This window comes from Lampris incognitus, chromosome 6 (assembly GCF_029633865.1).
Source record: "Lampris incognitus isolate fLamInc1 chromosome 6, fLamInc1.hap2, whole genome shotgun sequence".
NCBI lineage: Eukaryota > Metazoa > Chordata > Actinopteri > Lampriformes > Lampridae > Lampris > Lampris incognitus.
In genome coordinates this window covers 36,576,778-36,600,350 of record NC_079216.1, presented here as the reverse complement: position 1 = coordinate 36,600,350, position 23,573 = coordinate 36,576,778, and the positions used below count along the sequence as shown (strand labels likewise).

At 42.2% G+C, this 23,573-nt stretch overlaps 1 pseudogene; it reads right to left on the bottom strand.

Moving 5' to 3' along the window:
* Positions 1–1,692: 1,692 nt before the first annotated feature.
* The window catches only part of LOC130114521 (peroxisomal succinyl-coenzyme A thioesterase-like), a 40,101-nt pseudogene continuing 18,220 nt past the window's right edge, over positions 1,693–23,573 (bottom strand).

Genomic DNA, 23,573 nt, shown 5'->3' with positions numbered 1-23,573 from the left:
ACACGGAGATTCGAACCGGCAATGCCCATGTTGGTAGGCAACGGAATAGACTGCTATGCTACCCAGACGTTCCAGTGTAATACATTATTAATTATCCTTTCACACACACTCACCCACTGACGTTTTATATCACTGAGTGTGTTTTTGTTTAATGCTGTATGCTGTCTGTGCATTATATATTCTTCTCATCTTTCCATTTGTCCTACAATTCCTTGTTTTATATTATTCGTTATTTTCTGTTTTCTATTTTATCTTAACTTATCTTTATAGTGTAAAGTCAACTCAAGTCTGAGAAAGTGCCATATAAATAGAAAATGTTTATTATGATTATTATTATAATTATTATTATAATTGTTAAACTATTCTAATAATGGCTTGTACCGGCTTTGGTATTGACATGACATTGTAATCATCTCTAAAGGCTGAGGTAACGGTACACTGTGCAAATGACTGATGGCCTGTTGGAGTAGCTTGAAAATAGGCTTCCCAATCGCAACCATGCTGTCAAATAAATAGTTCTTCCCCAGGCTTTAAATAACACCAGTTTACCAATGATCTATATGTGGTATGCTTTACTGACAGATGCTTGAGCAATGGAACTTAATTGACGGATAGATGGATAGATAGATAGATAGATTCTTTATTGATAGATTCTCTGTACAGAACCTCACATAAACACACAGGTACATAAATACAGTAAATATTCACTTTAGTTTGGCTCACTTTTCATTACAAAAACAACAGAACACCATTTTTCATAAAAGGGCAGAAACAGGCCCAGCATGCATTATTAGCACATATGAATGAATGAATCCCTTGAACGTCTGGATTGAAACGATCCATTTGCAGTAGAATAATGATTAAAAGCATGTATGGATTCTGTACTGAAATTAATCTGCTCCCCATGGAGAGGTTTTTGAACGAGTTCTTTGTCAAACTCATTGATTATTGTGGAGGATCTACATTTACGAACAGATACATTGCACAGGTCTGCGATCCTGAACTTAAAACCCGAACTGTAAATCAAATATGTCCAGAGATATGGGATATAGATATAGATATGGGAGACAACACAAGCGACCACTGGCTAAATTAATTTAAAAAAGTGAGAAACAAAGATGCTAATACATTGCTTTTACTGCTGTTATTACACTGCTGGCACACATGCAACTTACAGAGAACATGCATATATGTAGGACTTTGATTCCGGTTTGAATGACTTTACAAAATAGAGACATGAACCTCTGCACTGTGTGGCACCTACGGTTTTAACTGCTGCTGGTCTTCATGTTCTGCATGATCACGGTTCATGTTTGTTGGCGTGTTGATTGTTGGTGTCAAAGTTATTTGTTTCTGTCATGGTGTTGTTGTTATTGTTTCATGTAGCTTTCATATATGTGTCAAAATTAATTAAAAGCATTCATTAATCATGATTGTGTTTCTTTTGTTACTGTGAGCCTGTCAGTGCCTCTGGGCCTTTATCGATGTGTCCCAGGGATGCATGCCATGTGAAATTCCTGCTGTGAAATATGTGAAGTCTTAACTGGCAAATAAAAGAGATTTGGAAAGTAAAACTGACTCCGAAATAAGATTTTATTTTTGAGAACAGAGATGTTCTGCCCATAATGTGATTTATGTGTTCTTAAGTAACTTTAAACTTGAAGTGTTTGTATGTTCACATCACTTTAAGCACTATTTGATATGTGTCAGCGTTTGAGTGGGACTTTGTTCTGATGCCCACAGAGATAAGGGAAGCATAAAGAGGTAACACCACAGGAAGTTTAGAATATAAACAAACCAAGCATGGTCACTATTGTCACGCAAATTCATGTTACTTCTATCTATCTCAGTCTGTCATGTTAATCCTTCAGAAAGCAATGGCTTTTCACTCCGATTCAATGTTGTCAACTTGACTGCTACAATTGGAATTCATTAAAGGAGCAAGAAGGCTCATTTTCCTGGCTCTTGAAAGGGAGTTTGGCTGGCTGTTTAATCTATGTTAACGCGTAGGAAGCACAACATGTAGAAAGAGCAGTACAAGAGATGAGATGGTAAGGTTGCAGCTGGGTTTGTACCACCGTACAAATGCTCATTCATGAAGTCCAGTATCTTCTTCCAGGTATCTTCCTGTGCATGACAATGAGGCGCTGTCTCTCCATCCCACAGAACCACAACTGTTGTTTACCTTACATTTTTTCCCCTCTTTTCTCCCACTTGGCCAATTACCCCACTCTTCCAAGCCGTCCTGGTTGCTGCTCCACACCCTCTGCCGATCCGCGCAGGGCTGCAGACTACCACATAGCTCCTCCGATCCATGTGGAGTCACCAGCCACTTCTTTTCACCTGACGGTGAGGAGTTTCGCCAGGGGGACGTAGCACGTGGGAGGATCACACTATTCCCTCCAGTTCCCCCCTCCCCCCCGAACAGGCACCCTGACCAACCAGAGGAGACATTAGTGCAGCGACCAGGACACATACCCACATCCTGCTTCCCACCCACAGACACGGCCAGTTGTGTCTGTAGGGACGCCCGACCAAGCCGGAGGTAACACGGGGATTCATACCAGAAATCCTCATGTTGGTAGGCAACGGAATAGACCGCCATGCCACCTGAACGCTGCCTTACATTTAATCATTGTCATTGACGTCAACTTCAAATATATTTGGGACGCATGACATAGTTTGAGGATGTTTTCAATTATTAAAACCGTCCTCTCCGTCATCCCAACAGTTTAATGCAAAAAGCAGAATTGTGCTAGTTATTTGAGCTGGCCTCTATCTGCATTTAACCTATAGTATCATATATCACAACAGGCAGATAGGCAGACCGACAGACACACAAACACACATGCACAAATGTGCTTTACAAAAACGCACACATCGAAGTTAACTTACACCTCTCTCCTGAGCTACCCACAGAGAAGCTGCTTGAGCGGGTGTGTGGGCTGTAAGGATGCTCAATCAGGTGACCTGTTTTGGGGTAAGACAGGATGGTCAGCAGGTGTCTGTTGCCTGCTCTCTGCATCATCTCTTCCATCTGGATCACAGAGAGGAGAGGAGATTACTCTCCCTATCACAGCAGGCCTTAAACACCGACACTATCACTGAGTTTAGATTTTATTCACACAAGATCAAAGCACAGACAAGCAGAGAACCCACATCCTTGGCAGATTCTACGGCAGGCCAGGTCTGATCGTCCTCACCAACAACCAGTAAAACAGGACCGCAAAGCGGATAAACCTGGTGAGGTGATGACAAATGTAACAAATTAAGGCAGGAGACCTTCATGTTACAACTGAAGGAAGGCTGACATGGTGGATCTGACATAGCAGAATGAGACCAGCCCTCGAAACATGGTTCAGTGATCTAAAACAAACCCACTGGGATATATTTAGAACTTGTTGGGATAAGCTCAAGCTTATAGTTAATGCTAAAAGAAATGGTTTCACCTCGGGGACCTTGACTACTGAAGTGTATGTACTTAATGCACTGACTTTCAGTGCTGAATTTGGTAATTCTACAAATCCCTTATGTATAAAAACACAAGTAAACAGGACTTGTCTGAATCACTCGCATGCTAAATAGGATAAGTGAACTTGCATTAAACATTACATCAGGCAACCATTTCAGGAAACGGTAAATGATATTCCACTCCACCCAAACTACACATGCTCCATTCACTTTAATCTGGTTTATATATGCAAACCTAATAGAATTGAGTTTTCTAAATGACAGAGTTGCAAGTAGTTCCATAGTTGCGTAGTATGATCAAGTCAATGAAATTAAGACAGAGATGAATTCTTTTTGTTTTGGTGAAAATTCCAAAACTAAGCAGTAGTAACACAAATGAGACAAATTCTATGATATTACTCACATCCACTTTCATTGTAGGGTCAGTTGGAATAGGTAAGAGCAAATCATGCCAGATCATCTGCTCCTCCTTGTCAAACTGTCTTCATTTTTAGCAGTCTAGGACCACAAATAATGCACATTTGAAAAATCTGTTCATAGTTCAGGGTCATCTGAAGAGCAGCAATCCTGGAGCTTTTAGGGATTCAGTGTTTTACACCCATTTTCCACATAATACTATCAGCCATTCTGCTGTCATTCACATGTTTGCATGAATTCAGTGTCAGCATACAGTTGTTGGAGAGCTATAGAGCACTTAATCAGGAGGCACTTCTAATTTATTCATTATTAGGTTACAGATTACAAAAAAAAGAAGTATGTAGGAGTGGTGTAGGATATGTATGAGGGAAATGTGACAATGGTGAGGTGTGTGGTTGGAATGACAGATGGGTTCAAGGTGGAGGTGGGATTACATCAAGGATTGGCTCTGAGCCCTTTCTTATTTGCAATGGTGATGGACAGGTTGACGGACAAGATCAGGCAGGAGTCTCCGTGGATGATGATGTTCGCGGATGACATTGTGATCTGTAGCGAGAGTAGGGAGCAGGTTGAGGAGAGCCTGGAGAGGTGGAGGTATGCACTGGAGAAAAGAGGAATGAAAGTCAGTAGGAGCAAGACGGAATACCTATGCTTGAATGAGAGGGAGGACAGTGGAATGGTCAGGATGCAAGGAGTGGAGGTGACAAAGGCATATGAGTTTAAATACTTGGGGTCAACTGTCCAAAGTAACGGGGAGTGCAGGAGAGAGGTGAAGAAGAGAGTGCAGGCAGGGTGGAGAAGAGTGTCAGGAGTGATTTGTGACAGAAGGGTACCAGCAAGAGTTCAAGGGAAGGTTTACAAGATGGTTGTGAGACCAGCTATGTTATATGGTTTGGAGACAGTGGCACTGATGAAAAGAAAGACAGGAGGAGGAGCTGGAGGTGGCAGAGTTGAAGATGCTAAGATTTTCACTGGGAGTGACGAAGAAGGACATGATTAGGAATGAGTATATTAGAGGGACCGCTCAAGTTGGATGGATTGGAGACAAAGCAAGAGAGGCAAGATTGAGATGGCTTGGACATGTGTGGAGGAGAGATGCTGGGTATATTGGGAGAAGAATGCTCAATATGGAGCTGCCAGGGAAGAGGAAAAGAGGAAGGCCAAAGAGGTTTATGGATGTGGTGAGGGAAGACATGCACGTGGCTGGTGTGACAGAGGAAGATGCAGAAGACAGGAAGAAATGGAAACGGACGATCCGTTGTGGCGACCCCTAACAGGAGCAGCCAAAAATAGTAGTAGTAGTAGGTTACAGATTACAATCTCTCCATTTGCTGGCACTGTTATAGCAAATGCATTAAGTGCGTACTGATAAGAATGAATGGACCTAACCGTTGGTGCAGAAGGAGAATGCAGTATGCACAACAGACATTTGACAGTAAATATCAATATGTGTTCATGATTGAAGCTACAATTCTGAGGGTTCATATGCAGACAGATGTCTTCTTGAGTCTTCCTATCGCTTAAAACAACAGATCCATGAATAATCAAGCCATCAACACTTTTGCAGTTGCCAATTTTAATGGTTACTGTCGGAGAGGAGCTTCCTGCAAAAATAATATGAATAGTATTTTATGTATTCAACGCCGCATCCAAATGCAGAAGAACTAGAGAGGAAATGATGATTGTGAAGAAAAAGTGAAGTTATTGGAGCTAACCAGCAGATAAGGCAGACTGAGCTTGCAGAAGACTTTTATAAACAGACGCTACAACATCGATATCCAAAACCCAGGTTCAGCCATGTTTTTTTCTTGGCAGTGGGAAAAGATGCTACCGCACCGGCTACGCTCTTCCATTTCAAATGACTCTCTGGCTTTTGGTGTAATCAAATGCCAATGGAATTACCAGTATCCTCTTTAGTGTCAGGATTCAGGCCTGTAGCTTTAGGCATTCCATCACCATGTGTATTCAGACAGTGTGTGCCATGTAGTACGTGAAAGTTAAACATTGGGCACGGTACTGAAAGAACATACCACCAATAGTAGTACTGAGTGGGATAGAAAAACATTAGTTTTTTAATGTATTTTGGATTGTCCATGCCATTGTTCAGGGGTGCAGTGAGTTAAAATCAGTTAGCTCTATACTGGAGCTGGTATGGGCTTATCGTCTATGAGCTTACTGTGCCCCTGTAGAGGAGCTCAAGCAGGAGTCGTGACAACTTTCTCTTTCGGCTACACAACGTGCACCATTTATTCCTTCACCATAACAACAACGACAAAAACCCGCGCAGCGGAAGTGTATCCCTGTAAACCCGAACCGAGAAAACAGCAGCTGTAAACCAACGTTCCTACTAGCTCAATAAGGGGAATTATGTACCCCTATAACCACTACACTCCAGTGGGAGCTGTTAAGTGACTGAGCAGTCTTGCTGGTGTTAGCTTGTAGTTTTTGCTTGTAGTTTTATGTAGTTAGGCCAGTGTATATACTTTGTTTTGAAGTATATGGACCGGAACATGCACTTGTTTGTAGGGTTGTGTCTTGGCTACACTTTCTAACACTAAGACTTCTGGAGCATGGCTGTACATGTTGTGGTTAAAGTAGCAGAAGAATACTGCTACCATTACTACTACTACTATTACTACAGATCTTTCATTGAGTCGGTTATTACTTCTTCTTATATCGGTTGGTATGCCTCTCTCAACCTTAAACTGAAAAATGCACTAACGAAGGTGATCAAGATCTGCAGTAGCATCACAGGTACTCAAAAGAAAAGTCTGATTTATACAACAAACATGTTAAGGAAAGCAGAATCCATCCAGTTTGACAGCACCCACCCCCTGCACCTAGAGTTTCAGACCTTGCTCTCTGGTTCCCGCTTCAGATACCCAGTAGTCAAAACCAATAGATACAAACACTCCTTCATTCCCTCAGCCATTTCACTGCTAAACTCCTATAGTAAGAGGTAATACCAGCTCCAGCTTGATAAACACTGTTAACACTGTTCACTGTTGCACTGGTTTTTGTTGGCTTTGTTCTCCTAACTACATGTTGTATTTATTTGTATTTATTTGCCTTATGTGTTCTGTGGAGTGTTTGTGTGTTTGAATGTTGCCACTGCTACACAATAATTGCCCCTCTGGGGACAAATAAAAACCTACTTGACTTGACTTGACTACTACAGCTGTTATTGCTTTTACAATTACCACTGCTACTACTGTTATTACTACTAGTACCAGTTCTGCTACTACTAATACTATTACAACTACTACTTTACTATTTGCACGGCTTACAAACAATAGTGTTAGCTACAAATGGTATGATTAAGGCTAAATTGGGACCCACTATGATAAAAGGAGATGTGGCCATTCAACCAGAGGGTTGCTTAGGTATATCCTAGCAGGATGTTGAACAGCCCTTTAGCAATGTGCTGTGGCCAAGCCTCCCCACATTTGTGTGTGTGTGTGTGTGTGTGTGTGTGTGTGTGTGTGTGTGTGTGTGTGTGTGTGTGTGTGTACACACACACACACACACACACACACACACACACACACACACACACACACACACACATGCAAACAATTAAATTGTATCAATCTAAATCTCTATGAATCGTTCCATACCTTACTCACAGTGGAGTTCACAGTCATTCTCAGAGCAACAGAGGTCCCGAAGGAGAAGCCCAGCAGGGCTATCCTGTCCTCACACACTTGGGGGTGCTGCTTCAGCAGGGTGAACGCAGTCTGAAGGAACAGTACCCACAAGCTGCTCAGGACTTATGACTTCATGTGCTTCCAAAACTTTCATCATAAGAAGCTAAAGGTAGGAATCTCAGAATATGCTGGTACATTTTAAATACAGAAAGCCAAAGGTCTGATTCTAACAAACATTGTTATTTCACAAAGCCAACAGAGAAGTATACAGGTAATGTGCCTGGAGACATTGACATTAAATAATGTGTGAATAAATCAACATCTGTGTACCATTATTGTTGCACAAAAATAGCCCAGAGTATAGCCCAGGGTATATTTGCTTCTAATCTTTTGAGTACTGGTGGCATGGTGACTTACACTATGGTCACCGGAGGGGGAATGGAAAATCCAGATCATGCACTCCAGACTTTGCATTTTGCAGGTGCCTGGTATGTGCAGGCACGTCTGTTGATATGGAAGCTGAATTGAAGTGGTGATTGACGTTAAAATTTTGATTAATCTGTAATCAAGGCAGGTGGCACAGTGGTACAGTGGTTAGCACAGTTGCCTCATAGCAAGAAGGTCGTGGGTTCGAGCCCCGGCATAGTCCAACCCTGGGGGTTGCCCCAGGTGTGCCTCTGTGTAGAGTTTGCATGTTCTCCCCATGTCTGCGTGGGTTTGCTCTGGGTGTTCCTGTTTCCTCTCACAGTCCAAAGACATGTAGGTCAGGTGAATCAGCCATACAAAATTGTCCCTAGGTGTGAATTTGTTTGTGTGTCAGCCCTGTGGTGGACTGCCAGGGTGTCTCCCTGCCTGCCGCCCAATGGCTGCTGGGATGGCTCCAGCATCCCTGTGGCTGTGAGTAGGATAAGCGGTTTGGATAATGGATGGATGGATGGATTGAAGTGGTGCTTTACAGTGCTTTAATTTGTAGTGTGGCCTTAGCCCTAGTGGTTAGCACAATCACTTCACAATAAAAGGGTCCTGGGTTAAATTCCAGCCCATCTCTGTGAAGTTTGCATCTTCTCCTACTTTTTTGCATGGGTGTCTTCAGGGTACTTCAGTTTCCTCCAATATTCCAAAGACATGCACATTAAGTTAGAGGAATTTCTAAATTGGCCATAGGTGTGAATGGTGTGTATGTTGGCCCTGTTAGGGACTGGTGACCTGTTCAGGGTGTCTTTCTGGCCTCCACCCAGTGCCTGCTGGGATATACTCCAGCCCCCTCCAAACCTGAATTGGATTAAGTGGGCATAAATAATGGGTGGATGGGTGGATGTTTGACTATCTGCCCAAAATGGGTGCCTTACTGGAAGAGCCAGCTTAACTTGTGAATTTGATCAGAGCGCATCTTCAGTGTTATTTACAATGGTGTATCTTGGTCTTTGTGTATTGCTCTAGTAGTGATGTGTCACCTTCAGTTCTTTCTTCTTTTCTGTACTTGTTTCGATGTTGCTGCAACATCCAATTTCCACAAAAGAATCAACAAGGGATGGGATGATGTATAGATTTCACATGTGGGGTCCACGATATGACCGAACCATGATTCAGTGTGATTTAACAACAAAATAGGATGACAAAGTAAGATTGTGTAACATTGTCATTGTTTATTTCTGAGCCATAATCTTCATCTTATATAATTCCAACCTCTGCTGTGGAGACAAACTATGATTAATGGTCAATATTTCGGCAAACTGTCAAATGTTCGACCAAATCTGACTTGCTGATACCGGCCAATTTACAAGCCATCATGTGAATAACGGGAGTACTGGAACTTGTTTTTTTCCCCCCACTTCAAGTACAATCTTACTTGACTTGAGAAACAAAATCAGGTACAAAGAAAAGGTAATATACAAAACAACTAAGAATATCTAAACTTTGAAAAAAGAATAAACAAAGGGGGAGAAGGTCTTAAAGATGCTGCTCAAACTACAAAGTAAAAATATTTGCAAGGCAAGAAAACTATGAACGTGGCATAGCAATTGTGGCAAAAGAGCTGTGAAAACAACAAGGGAGTGGCTGAAGAGAGGGCTTTAATTAACAGGGAAAACATTGCAGTACTGTATTGTTTATAAGGGTGAGGATACCTGCAGTCAGTTGAGACTGACGATGTTACTTAGATGAGGTGATGAAACGTATCTGTCAATAAATGTTGTATCCAGATGAACTGAGTCAACCTTCTTTGAGGGAAAACTGGTGTGACAATAATACATATGAGGTTTTTCCATTAGCGCTTTTGGTTGATTTGTGTTTCCATCACCAGTTTAAATGCATCTAGTTGTGCCGAGCAGTGATGTGCAAATCATTAACAAATTGTTCAAAACAAACTATACTCTTTTTACTGAGTCGGGTGTGACGACTTGTTCACAGAATCACCCCTCCAGTTAGCTAGTGTGAACTGTGAACACGACAAGGCAAGACAACTTGTCACTATTGTGCAACTCTTACATATTAACTGTAATTAATTGCTGTATTAACCTAGCCCTGTGAGAACAGCAACCACTTTGGCACTTGTTTCAACTCAGTAATGCTCTCTCTGCCCAGAGCTGATGGTCTCTGGCTGCACGAATCACTCACTCACCCACAAGTTCCATGCCACAGTCAGTAATCGTCCATGAATTTTAATTTGTCCCTTTTTAGTAGTTTACTTTTACTCGATTCCGATTGATCAATTATGAAATTCAACAGTGTAATTTGTGATTAGGAGACAGTGTTTCCATGGATGCCATTCTGAGATGGGACTGACTGCTGTTTTTTAAGCAGAAGACACTTTTTTAAAATGGAAAACAATTAAATCATTTTAAACCGATACATTTATCTGTTATTTTTATTACCGATATTTTCTGTAAGAGTTATTTACCTCAGAACGACCAAGACAATCGTTATGACTGTTTTGGATTTTCAAAGTTTAATAACTTTTTTTTGGGGGGGGGGATAGCTACAGACCTGCCGCTCCCTGAATTCCCCTAAAATTGCACATATTTGCATTAAAATGAGTTTTAGCTCAATCACAAAAAACAAAAAAAAAGCTACGATAATGTAACCCAGCAGTTACTTAGTCAGTTGATTCAGTGTTAATAGGTATACTGTCTCTTTTAGAGACAGTATACCTATACAGCTTTATCGCTGTAGAGTGGGGATCTCATAGCAAGAGAGTTTGCGGGTTCACTTGACTAAATTAGAGAAGAAGCGAGAAGACTTAGCCAAGTGTTGCCAGTCTCTAGCCTTTCTTATTTTCAAATCACCACTCTCTGCCATGTTTTCTTGCTAGCTGATGGATGGGTCGGGAGACATCATTGTCCTTGGACAATTAAGACGAGTTGGCCACCATCACCTGCTTCTGTTCTTGGGTCACATGAGTATCAGAGAACATATTTCTTTGATATTGAGTGCTATAATATTTTTTCGGGGTACCCAATTTTGTTTTGTTTCAACTGTCTATTGGGAGTGTTTTTGCACGGATCAAGGAGCATCAAATCAAGGATAAAGACATTCCTTTCTAGGAGGTTTAACTGCTCATTGGTTTACAATAGTAAAAATTTCACTTTTGATTAACACTGAAAGGAAAAAGATAGTAAACAAGAATTTGATTTATTTAATTTTCTTAATAGCTACACTATCTGTATTGTCATTCATTCATGATTGTTATATTGTAATTCATTCATGTCATTCATTCTCTTTCATTTATAAGTCATAACTTACAAATTACAGCAGAAGATAATTTATTTTATTTTATGTTTGTGTGTTTACTTAAAACAAAGGATTGACATTTATTTGAGGGAGGATACGTTCCAGTCCATTAGGTAATTATTTGGACTTACGTAGCATACTACTACCAGACCCTGGAACAAATTTCTTGTTACAGTACAATTTAAATATGGTCTCATCTTGATTTATTTCTATTTAAACAGGGAGAAATAGACACTTGGTTACATACTGAATAAGGAAAAAATTGGCACCCGAACAGGGACTTGGAACATATCTCACCTTTCTTTCATTAAATTTCTGTCTTTCCTCTATTTATTTCCATTGTGAGGATTTTGTTAAAATAGGCAGACAGAATGGAATTTTGTGAAAGGCATGGGTTTGACCCAGAATGTACAGTTGTGATCAAAGGAGTCAGGGCAGATGTTCGTCTGAATAATGTGAAGGAAACATTTGCTTCAACAGGTGATATAGTGAGGATTCAAAGCCTTGATGGCCTTTCCAATACCATCTTGTGTCAGTTTAGTGAGACTCTCACCCCAATGCTTGTGGAAGGGGAGTGCCCTAATTATGATGGTTCTTATTGGGAAGTTGTTCTGGTAGAATACTGCATAGGTAGTGTAGATGAGGCATCACCTAGTGATAAACTAGTGCCCCTTGCTTGTGTAATTGATGATATGATAACTGATTTTAAAGAGCAGATTGCTGAGTTGACCATCGCCAAAAAGGTCAACCCCACTACCTTGAGCCAGAGTGCAGCAAGTTATATATGTGAAAAATTGGAAAGTAACTGGAGCCTTGTAACATCAACTCCTGCCCATCACCTTAAACCACAGCAATCCTCTGACTCTTTAGCTGAGGCTACCAGTAATGCTGCCCATGTCTTAGGCCACACACAGCCCCCTAAAGGTTATTCCTCCCTCGTCATCCCTCTACCTGCAGATGTTCAACGTGTTGTTGTCAAACACATTGTGAAATGTGATTCGCAACCATATACTTCCACTGTCAAAGAACCACGCCCATTTTCAGGCAATTTCCCAAAACCGCCCTCTGAAGTAGACTACAATGTATGGCGACTTCATGCTTAACAAGTGCTAAATGACAGTACTCTCTCTGAGGGGCTGTAGTGTTGTGTGGAACTTGTCAGCTTACTTACCCTTGCTTTGAATGTGGCCCTTGGCATTGGTCCTCAAGCGCCCCCACATGTGTACCTACAGGAAATGGACAATGCTTATGGTAATGTCACAGGAGGGGAGGAACTGTACGTCCAATTCTTGGAGACATACCAAGATAATGGCGAGAGAGTTTCTGATTATTTGCGTCTGCAGACACTAATACAGGATGTCATAGAGAGGAATGGCATGTATAAACAAGATTCTGAGTCTGTTATTTAAGCAGTTCCTTAGAGGCTGCTGGGATGATAGTTTGACAACTACATTGTATCTTAGAGTGCTGCTCAGCAATCCCTTTAAAATAGCACCCACCTTCTCAGAGTTGCTCCTTAAAATCCGAACTTTTGAGAAAGAAAGTCAGTTAAAGGAAGCAAGAAGAAAGTGACATACGCATGTCACATCAACCAAAGTTCATACCAAAACCCTTATGTCTATTGATGAGCCTGAGGTGACAAGCAGTAATGTCACAAAGGTCCCAGTTGCTACCACTAGAGAACAACTAGAAGAAAGAATCAGACAAGTAGAAGCTGAGCTCAGGAGAAATACTTCTTCACAAACTATGCAGTGACACATAAATATAAAAGATGGGCAGAAACCCTCAAACGAATCTAAGAACACTAACATGACTTTCCCAGGTCCTGTGTTGTCTACAGGACAATGCACAAAAGTCAGGAAATTCTGTTACAATCGTGGGAAGGACTCTCACTTGCTGCCACAATGCACTAACCAATCTAATGCTGTTTTGGTGCAAAGGAAATTGTGTGAGAGGTACAACAGTAGACAGAGCCAACAGGTGGCCCCACAGTCAAGTCTACCTTTAAACATGTAGGAGCTCCTGCTATGGAACAAGTGGTAGCTCAGAGCCAAATTCGTTCCACCCGCTCTGGCCACTGTATGTATGAGCTCTCACAATTGCAAGCCGAAATCATTCAAATCCCCAGTGGTGTGGAAAACTCTCTGAGGATGAAGCTTGGATGGATGGAGTTCATTGTCACTGTTTAACAGATTCTGGGTCACCGGTCATTTTTGTATCTCAGTCATTTTATTTCCAACATCTATCCCATAGACAGCTGTGCACAATTGGGAAAGTACTTGACATTGAAGGAGCAGCGGGACAACAAGTTCCCTATTTAGGGTACATTGAAGTGGAGCTTCAGTTCCCCCAACACGCTTGTGGTACAAGCAAACGTGTGTCTGTTCTAGTATTAGTGAGCCTGGATCAGTCATACAATGAGAAAGTCCCTCTTCTTTTTTTTATTACAATATTTTATTAGGACAAGGATGTAGCACAACAGCACAACCACAAAAGAACAGGTATTTTCTTTTTTACAATTTCAAACCCGCTTTCCCTCAAACCAGGGTCCCTATGAACCAACTATGATTCCCGCCCCACAGTCCCCCTTGATGGGACTGAAACAGAGCGTAAAGCATGAAGTCAAATCGAGCACTCACATACACAGTGACATGAGCGAGCAAACAAAAAGTAAAAACCATAATAATACAGATGTATAAACAAACACTAGAAAAGAAGAGTTGGTAGTTGCTGACATTCAGGCTGTTATGCTGGACTATTGAAGATCCGAAGCTTGGGAAGACACAACATGTGCTCTACTGCACACGCAGAGCCTTCGTATACCCCTTCGTATACTGGAATCTTATATGGGGGCCATGTGGCAGACAGACAGCGAAATCTGCAGCCCATGCAGGCAGACACGAGGCATACCATTACTGCGACAACCTGCCAGGGGGAGGCTGGTCAACATAATTGATCAATGGTCTTCAGTGAGAGGAAACTCTCAGAAGAATCTCTCAGTGTAAATTTAATTTTCTCCAGTTTTAGGAGAGACAGAATATTGAACAGCCAGGATTTAAATGAAGGTGGCAGGGTGGACTTCCATAAAAGGAGAATTTTCCTACGGGCGATCAAGGAGGTAAACATGATAACGTTGGTTTAGATGGTTGTTGTAGTGATTTCGTCTGGAGGTCTACCAAAAATAGCTGCATGAGGGGAGGGAGGGATTTTGATTTTTAGCATTTCTGATAGTGCATCAAAAAAGGATTGCCAGAATTGACTAAATTTAGGGCACGACCAGAACATATGGGTCAGATCACAGGGGGCTTGTGTGCATCTATTACATATGTCATCTAGTCTATCTGGGTAAAATCTGGAAAGTTTAGCCTCACTATAATGGAGTCTATTAAATACCTTGAACTGTATAAGGCTAAGCCTAGCACAGCTGAAGGATGAGTTGACTGCTCTTAGGGTTTCTTCCCAGAAATTATCAGAGAAGGTAATCTGCAATTCATTCTCCCAACCGGTTCTGACCTTGTTAATGATAGACTCATCCACTGGGGATAAGAGGCCCTACAAGTAGGAGACATGGCCCTTGGGTAAGGATCTGGCTCTAAGTATAACTGGGGAGCTGGGGGGAGTGGGTTCTAGCAAAATCCCGTAGCTGAAAATATCTAAAAAAATCAGAGCTGCCTAAATCGAAAACTGCATGCCATTGATCAAAGCTGGCAAACAGGCTGTCTATGTACAAGTTTTCCAAGCGGTGGATCCCTTTCCTCTTTAGAGAGGTAAATCTAGGGTCAATTCCAGCTAGCAAAAAATAAATGATTATTGCAAATAGGGGTCACCTGGGGGAGAGTGCGCCACCCAAAGTGATGCCTAATCTGTGCCCAGATTCTCAGAGTGCTGATAACAATGGGGTTAGATGTGTACTGTGAGGGGGAAAGGGGCAGGGTGCTGCATGCCAAGGCTTGGGGTGACGATGAGGAGCACGAGTCAGCCTCAGTCTGATACCAGCTACTCTGAGGTGAAACAAACCAGAGCATGACCTTGTGTGCATTGGTGGCCCAGTAGTAGCCAAGGAAGTTGGGTAAGCCAAGCCCACCCAACGACTTGTCACTCTGTAGCAAGGTTCTACCAATTCTCGCATGCTTACCAGCCCAGATAAACGAGGACATAATGGCATCAAGAGAGTTGAAAAACGATCTAGGCAAAAAGATAGGGCGACATTGGATAACACATAAGTACCTAGACAAAATGTTAATTTTGATAATCTGTACCCTTCCCGCTAAAGAAAGTGGTAGATGACTCTACCTCTGTAGGTCAGATTTTACTGTTGCCATTAGTGCCATAAGGTTTTGTTCCTGTAGTGAACGAATGGATCTAGTAATAACTATGCCCAAATATTCAAATCCTGAGTTATAGTTTGAAAGGTATTGATGACATTGGTAAGTCTGCATCAAATTGATTGATAGGGAAACATATGCTTTTTGGTCTGTGAATGTTCTCATTCATCCAGGTCATGGTTATCCAAAGGAGTTGAATCAAGTTGAATCAAGTGCAACTGGACTTGGTATATGCTTTTTGGGTATTTAATTCATAACCCGAGAGCACACCAAAAGATTCCAAGACTGAAAGAAGATGAGGGATACTAGACAAGGGGTCAAGCACATATACTAAAAGCAGGTCATCAGCATATAGCCAAACTCTATGTTCTGTACCCCACCTCTGAATACCCTTAAGCCCGCTCTCTGCCTTTAGAGCAATCGACAGTGGCTCGATAGCAATCGCGAACAAGAGAGGTGACAATGGACATCCCTGGCGCGTCCCACGGAAGAGGGGGAAGGGTTCAGAGCGTTAGGTATTTGTACATACCGATGCGTGAGGGGAAGAGTAAAGTAATTGAATCCATGAAACAAGGCCTTCACTGAAGCTGAATTGTTGTAGCATCGCGAACAAATACGCCCACTCCACCCTGTCAAAGGCTTTGTCAGCGTCAAGAGATATGATCACCTCTGGTTCAGTAGAGGGTGGAGTGTGAATGATGCTGAGAAGTCTTCGTACTTTTGTGAAAGAGTGCCTCCCCTTTATGAATCCCGTCTGATCTTCTGAAATGATTGAAGGCGCAACATATTCTAATCGCCGAGCAAATACTTTAGCTAGTATTTTCACATCCACAGATAAAAGTAAGATTGGACGATACGATGCACAGTTCAATGGATCCTTGCCTTTCTTAAAAATTAGAGCAATAGAGGCCTGCATAAGGGTAGGCGTCAGCGAGGCCTGGTGGTGAGGCTGATTAAACATTTCAAGTAATAATGGGGCTAACTGATCTGAAAACTTTTATAAAATTCCACCGGGTACCCATCAGGGCCAAGGGACTTGCCGCTATGCATTGACTTAAGTGACCTTTCGCAAAGTCCCGCCCCCCTTAGTTACTGTTGCTATGCCCATCAAGCATTTCAGAACTATCCAGGAAGTAGCCGGAAAACACCAAAACATGAAGGAAGAAAACAGCACATTGTGTGGGTAAAAGTAACAGTAATAATACGTTAGCTGTATTAGCTATCGATAATAGCTAGTAGCAAACTTAGCTTGGGGCAGACAGGTATTTTTGTTGATTTTGGATGGATTAAGCTGGCCATGGGGTCTGCTATACTACAAAATCTATTGCAGACATTGTGCTTCTTGCGTTCTGGGTTTCAGGAAGGGAAAGAAAATTACACCCCCTCCAAACTTTTCAGATATCTAGTATCCGATTTGCAGATCCCATAGGCACACTGTTTCAGCATTTTGTTGTGTGTTTGAAAGCTTGACGGACCGTTGCTAAGGTAGGATTGGACAAGCACCGTTCTGGGGCGGTACTTTGCGAAAGGTCAATTGCTTCTTTGATTTCAGAAAGCGTTAAGGGGTGTCAAGCATTTGGCGATTGCTGGTAGAAATCTTGGGCTTGTGTAAATTCTCAAAAGAGTTAAGCAGTTGAGCTTCATCCTTGGTAGATTCTGATGTGTAAAGCTGGGAGTAGAATGTTTTAAAGATATTATTAATCTCATCTGGGTTAGAAGTAAGGGAGCCTGAATCATGTCTAATCTGGGTGATTTGATTTGATGCCATCTTGGCCTTCAGTTGGTGGGCCAATAAGCAACCAGACTTGTCTGCCTGTTCATACATGGTCCCCCGAGAGCGCAAGTAAGATACTTTCTGCCTCTCTTGTTAGAAGATCGAGCTCCATTTTGAGTCCCATCCTTTCTTTATATAGATTGGGTGATTGTTTAGTTGTGAGCTGGTTGTCTATGTTGGCAATAGACTCTTCTAGTTCCTTTTGGCGTGCTCTACGAAGTTTATTGGCATGCGACCAGTGCTTGAATCGGGCCGGTACTCACCAGTACGCAGTACCGGGACTTCTGATTTTTACCCGTCTGCGTACCGGTACTTCTTACTTCGTACCGCCACCTCATGATGCACCCAGGTACGCATATTGTAGTGCCTGTGTGTTTTAATGGACTTCTACAGAGTGCGTCAGTAATCCCATCTCAAACACCATCTATGTAGTTCCTAAGAAGAGCCTGTGAAATTCAAGCTAATTATATTATATAATATAAAGACTTCTCTACCCAGAATTCAACGTTTTACCGCGTGTATTGACATGCAAATACAGAAAATGCTGTGTTCGAAACTTTGTCTGACTGGGAGCCTTCTCTGGTCCATCCTCCTGCTCCAAGTTCAGTGGCTCCCACAGAGCCTTCTCTCCCGCTAAAGTCGTTAGCTGCTGGGATATGTAAAGAGGTCAGATCTTTGGGAATACACACTGGACAAGGACTGAAACTCTCGATTGAATGGGGTGAGTGTGCGGTGTCTCATTTTGGTAGTGACAAGTGTAAACAACAAACTAGCCTGAGAAAAAAAATCAAAGAACACAAAGAATCACAAGCCCATGTAAAAGCTGCTGACAAACTTAAATGTGCTTCACGGGAATCAGTTCAAAAGCAGGTGCAGACGATGCATAGATCAGATTATGAAACCACTTGCAAAGTTTTTCAAACGGCATATAAAATTGGCAAGCATAGCTGGCCATTCACGGACATGCCAATTGATTTGAATTTACAGCAACTGAACGGGCTTCAGCAGCATGAATGATATCCTTACTGCAAAAATGAATGCACTCTCTGTCAGCCGACTGTCCAGTCTGGTTTTCTTAAAATGTATCTAAGTTGTGATGTCTTTATTCCAAGACACTTGTATAATCAAGTGGTCATCTCTCTCTCTCACCTCTGTTCTAATTGTTTGTGTCTAATTTGCAGATATGCTACTTCAATCAGAGATGACAGAGCTGGGACAAGGGCAAGCAACCTGAGAGACAGAACAAACAAGCAAGCAGAAAGCAAGTAGCTACAATAAAACCACATATAGTTGCTAACTCACTGTACATTGTATCAATTTAGACAAACCCTCGTTTCCTGTACAAAACTATGAACTAAATAAATTTGAAGATAAGGTTTTAAGTTTTTTTTACTCATCATTATTATTATTCTTTACAGGGAAATGTGTCTGAAAATGATCAACTACGATGTGGTTTATCTAAGTAACTAGTATAAGGTTTATCCAGGAAAACCAGGCAAAAACACATGGTACCCACGAGAGCCAGAAGCACGTGTGCCGAGCAGTTGCTGATTCAGAGTACTGGCACCTTTTTGATTCCAATTCAAGCACTGCATGAGACGTATGTGAAATAATGTTGCCCCTAAAAGGCTTTGAGCGTTCCCATATCAGAGGCGTGAGAGTCTCTTCATTTTTATTTGTCTCACAAAAGAATGTAATTGACTCAGAGATGTAATTGCAAAAGTTTTTATCAGCTAACAAAAGAGGGTCAAAACGCCAGAATCTAAATACCTTGGGCTTAAGGTCCAAGTGAAAGTCTAGAATCACAGTAGAATGGTCTGATACAGTTATTGATGAATATTGGGTGAATACAATAGATGGGATGAGTGTTTTATCCACGATGAAATAATCTATACGAGAGAATGAATGATGTGCATGGGAAAAAAACCGAATATTTTCTAGTAGAGGGGTTTAGAAATCTCCATGGGTCGGCATAATCAGATTGGTCCATAAAAGCAGAGAAAGTCTTGAGACATTTTTGAGGATGCAATATGTCTTGGGCTGGATCTGTCGACTGTTGGGTTTATAACACAATTCATGTCTCCTCCCGGTATCAATAAGTGTGAATTTGAATTTGGGATAGAGGACAGCAGTAATTTCATAAACCTATCGTCGTCCCAGTTGGGGGCATAAATGGATGCTAAAACGACTGGTTTCTGATAAAGCATACCAGAGGCAATGACATAGTGGCCATTTATGTCAGTGATGACAGTGTTAGGAGTAAAATGTATATTTTTTCTAATTAGTTTGGCTGTACCCCTCATTTTCAGATTAAATTTGGAATGCAGCACCTGTCCAATCCAAGGCCTGTTTGGTTTATGCTGGTCAGAGTTACATAAATGTGTCTCCTGAATACACATTATGTCCGCATTTAGACTTTTGAGATGTGCAAAAATATTTGCACGTTTCACAGGTGCATTCAACCCACCAGTGTTTAGCAAGATGATGCTCACTGCCTGTTCGCCACCAGTCCGTATGCCAGCCACACTAGCCATGACATTGCATATAACTTTAGGAATGTCAGGTCGGTCCTAGAATGCAAGCAACAACGAGCAGAGGAAGTACAACACATGGAAACAACACAATATAATGTACATGAGTCCGATGAAGAAGAACTCCCATTTAAAGAGTAGACAAACAAAGAGGTCTTCTCACCCACCCTAACCTGGCCGTCCCTCCCCGTTCTAGTCCTCCCAACCCAACCCAGACTTGTAGCCCCGAGAGATCTAACCCTCCCGTTCTGCCCCCTCCCACCTCCCTGTCCCGTTGCTTCCCATAATACAAACCTTCTCTGCCAAACGAATTGACACAGACTTCCCTTTCTTTATCATCCTTCCTTCCATCTCAGCACCCCCATCCCTTTACTAAAACCCCTATATTAACAAATGTAAACAGTTGTGAACAGTTATGCTATATATATGAACAATAGATTTGCAAATTCCGTGGGAAGAAAATTGTAATGAATTAAAAGAATAACAAAGTGCCTCGGGAACACAACTTGGGCTTACCCGTGGTAAAAGAAATTGTCGGAAAACATTGCCAGTGGTGTAAACATACCAGGAGGCTCTATCAGTACTACAAATATAGCTCTATTAGACACAAGACACAGCAGGACAAGACAGAATAGAAAAGTAGTTAAATAAAAATAAAATAAGAACAAACATCATCAATAAAAAAGGAAAAAAGAAAATAAATAAAAATGATGTATATGTGCATGCATACATATGCATAATCTAAATACATACATATATACACATACACCTACATACACATATGCATACACACACACACACACACACTTAACATATAAAATGTAGCACCAACAGAGCTCTGAGGGCACAACCCGAGCTTACCGATGGCAAACCGCAATACAAAACATTGCACAACACCACCAATAATGTAAACCTACCAAGAGGCTCTATCAATATTAAACTAGTTCTATTAGAAACTGTAATATATTCTCTATATTATCTGGATGTATCTTATACTGCTAATATATCCATAACAGTGATTTGAGCCGGAGACCAATTTCCAACGTCTGGTCCTCTTTATTGTAACTCTCCGACTGTCGCAGCAGTCAACATCCGGGGTATATGAGAGCCTAGCTTAACCACCACTAGGTAGCGCTGTTGGTCTACTACAGAAACAGTAACGAACATGGCGTGACCAGATAACATAAAAAGGCAAAAGGCATCATAAAACGTTGGGGAACACCATCTGTGAAACCATTAATACTGTGGCACATCACAAATAGAAATGCAAAGTTTGTCACCGTCTATATTGTGAAGTATGGCCAGCGAAGCCGCCGCCATTTGTTAGCTGCTAAATTCCCAAGCTAGCCGTAGATACGATGTGGGTCGATCTCCGGGGGAAAAACAACAACAACAAACAAACAAACAAACCATGGGCTCTTCATACAGCACACAAACCAGGCGATTTACGAAGTGTACTACGATGGCTGTTGATAAACCCAGCCCAGTTTAGCGGTTAAGCTAGTTGGACACCAGCGCCTTTTAGTGGCTAGCAGCGAAGGCTGCAGCCTCCTCGGCCGAAGAGAACCTCTGCTTAGTTGCGCTTCTCAGCGTAATCTGCAGGCGAGCTGGAAACAGAAGAGCTGGTCTGAGACCCAGGTTGTACAGTTTGGCCATGACATCCCGGTACTTTGAATGCTGCTCTAGCACCTCCAGGGTGTAGTCTTCAAATATCTGCAGGAGCGTCCCGCGGTACTGGAGATGTCCTCGTCTCTTGAAGGCTTCGCGGACGACCAGGAGTTTTGAGAAGTCCGTAGGTCGAGGCCCCTCGATAGATTCGAGGCGTCCAATAATACGGATATTATTCCTACGGCTCCGACTCTCCAAATCCGCTGTCTTGGCAATCAGCTTGGCGTTGCTATCGGCTAAGACCTTGCATCGGTCCTCCAGCTCTTGGATTTGATCATGTAGGTCAGCCGCCGACCCCAGAGCCTCGACACGCTGACCGTGTTCAGTAACTGTAGCCTGGGTGTTGTTCAATGTCTCCTCCAGAGCCGCAAAGACCGCTTTAAAATCGGCAGAGATGTTAGCCCTGTGCTGTTCTGGCAGGCTAGTGTAACTAGCCATACTTGGGCTATCGCGTAGTGTGGTCGAAACTTCGACGTCTCCCCTCTTAGATGACTTCCTTGATTTCGACATTACCTCGGTATGTACGATGTATAGCAGTTTCTGTTCACAGATATATTTTTGATTGTCAGGGGTTACGAAAAAGTACTATTTTCAAGTAAACTCACGGGAGAGCTTTTGTGTGTTTGTGTGTGTGTGTGTGTGTGTGTGCTAGACCGACACGTCTTCTACATTCCGACGTCACCGGAAGTCCTCCTTTATTCCAATGTTGCACTGTTGAATCTGCTTATGTACTTTGTTTTTATTCCAATTTTGCTCTAGTCAAGTCAAGTCAATTTTATTTGCATAGAACAATATTACAAATTAGCCTCAGGGGGCTCTAGTCCATCTAATAGTAATTTTATTATTTTATTTAATTGTGCACTATTGAATCTGCCTGCATAGCCTATTTTAATATTTTATTTGGCCTATATGGAGCTGCCATGGAAGAGGAAAAGAGGAAGGCCAAAGAGGAGGTTTATGGATGTGGTCAGAGAGGACATGCAGGTGGCTGGTGTGACAGAGGAAGATGCACAGAGGACAGAAAGACATGGAAATGGATGATCTGCTGTGGCGACCCCTAACAGGAACAGCTGAAAGCAGTAGTAATAGTAGATTTAGCCTATAGCCTATTTTAGTATTAATGTTGCAGTAGTGCATCTGTAGCCTACTAGTAGTTATTGTATTCTAGGTCTACATATTTGCATTTAAGTCTTTATGCATGCTCAATAATCCAGGTGAGGAAATCACAGAAAAGTGAATCAGTTCATCCAGACACAACATTTATTGAGAGCTATTTGCATTTATATTCCATGCCTTATTTAGGCTACTTATTTAAGGCCTACTCCATCCATCCATTATCAAAACCACTTATCCTGCTCTCAGGGTTGCGGGGATGCTGGGGCTTATCCCAGCAGTCATTGGGCGACAGGTGGGGAGACACCCTGGACAGGCCGCCAGTCCGTCACAGGACCGAGACACACACACACACACACACACACACACACACACACACACACACACACACACACACACACACACACACACATAGGGACAATTTAGTACGCCGATTCACCTGACCTACGTGTCTTTGGACTGTGAGAGGAAACCGGAGCACCTGGAGGAAACCCACACAGACACGGGGAGAACATGTTAATTTCGCACTATTAGTACATATTTGCATTCATTTCCCATGCCATAGTTGCTTAAGGCCTATTATTTTATTTCAATTTTGTACCATTAAACGTAGCCCCGGGATAGTCCAACCTTGGGGGGTCGTCCTGTGTGGAGTTTGCATGTTCTCCCCGTGTCTCCGTGGGTTTCCTCTGGGTGCTCTGGTTTCCTCCCACAGTCCAAAGACATGCAGGTCGGATAAATCGGCCATACTAAATTGTCCCTAGGTATGAATGTGTGTGTGTGTGTGTGTATGTCAGCCCTGTGTGATAGTCTGGTGGCTTGTCTAGGGTGTCTCCCCGCCTGCCGCCCAATGACTGCTGGGATAGGCTCCAGCATCCCTGTGACCTTGAGAGCAGGA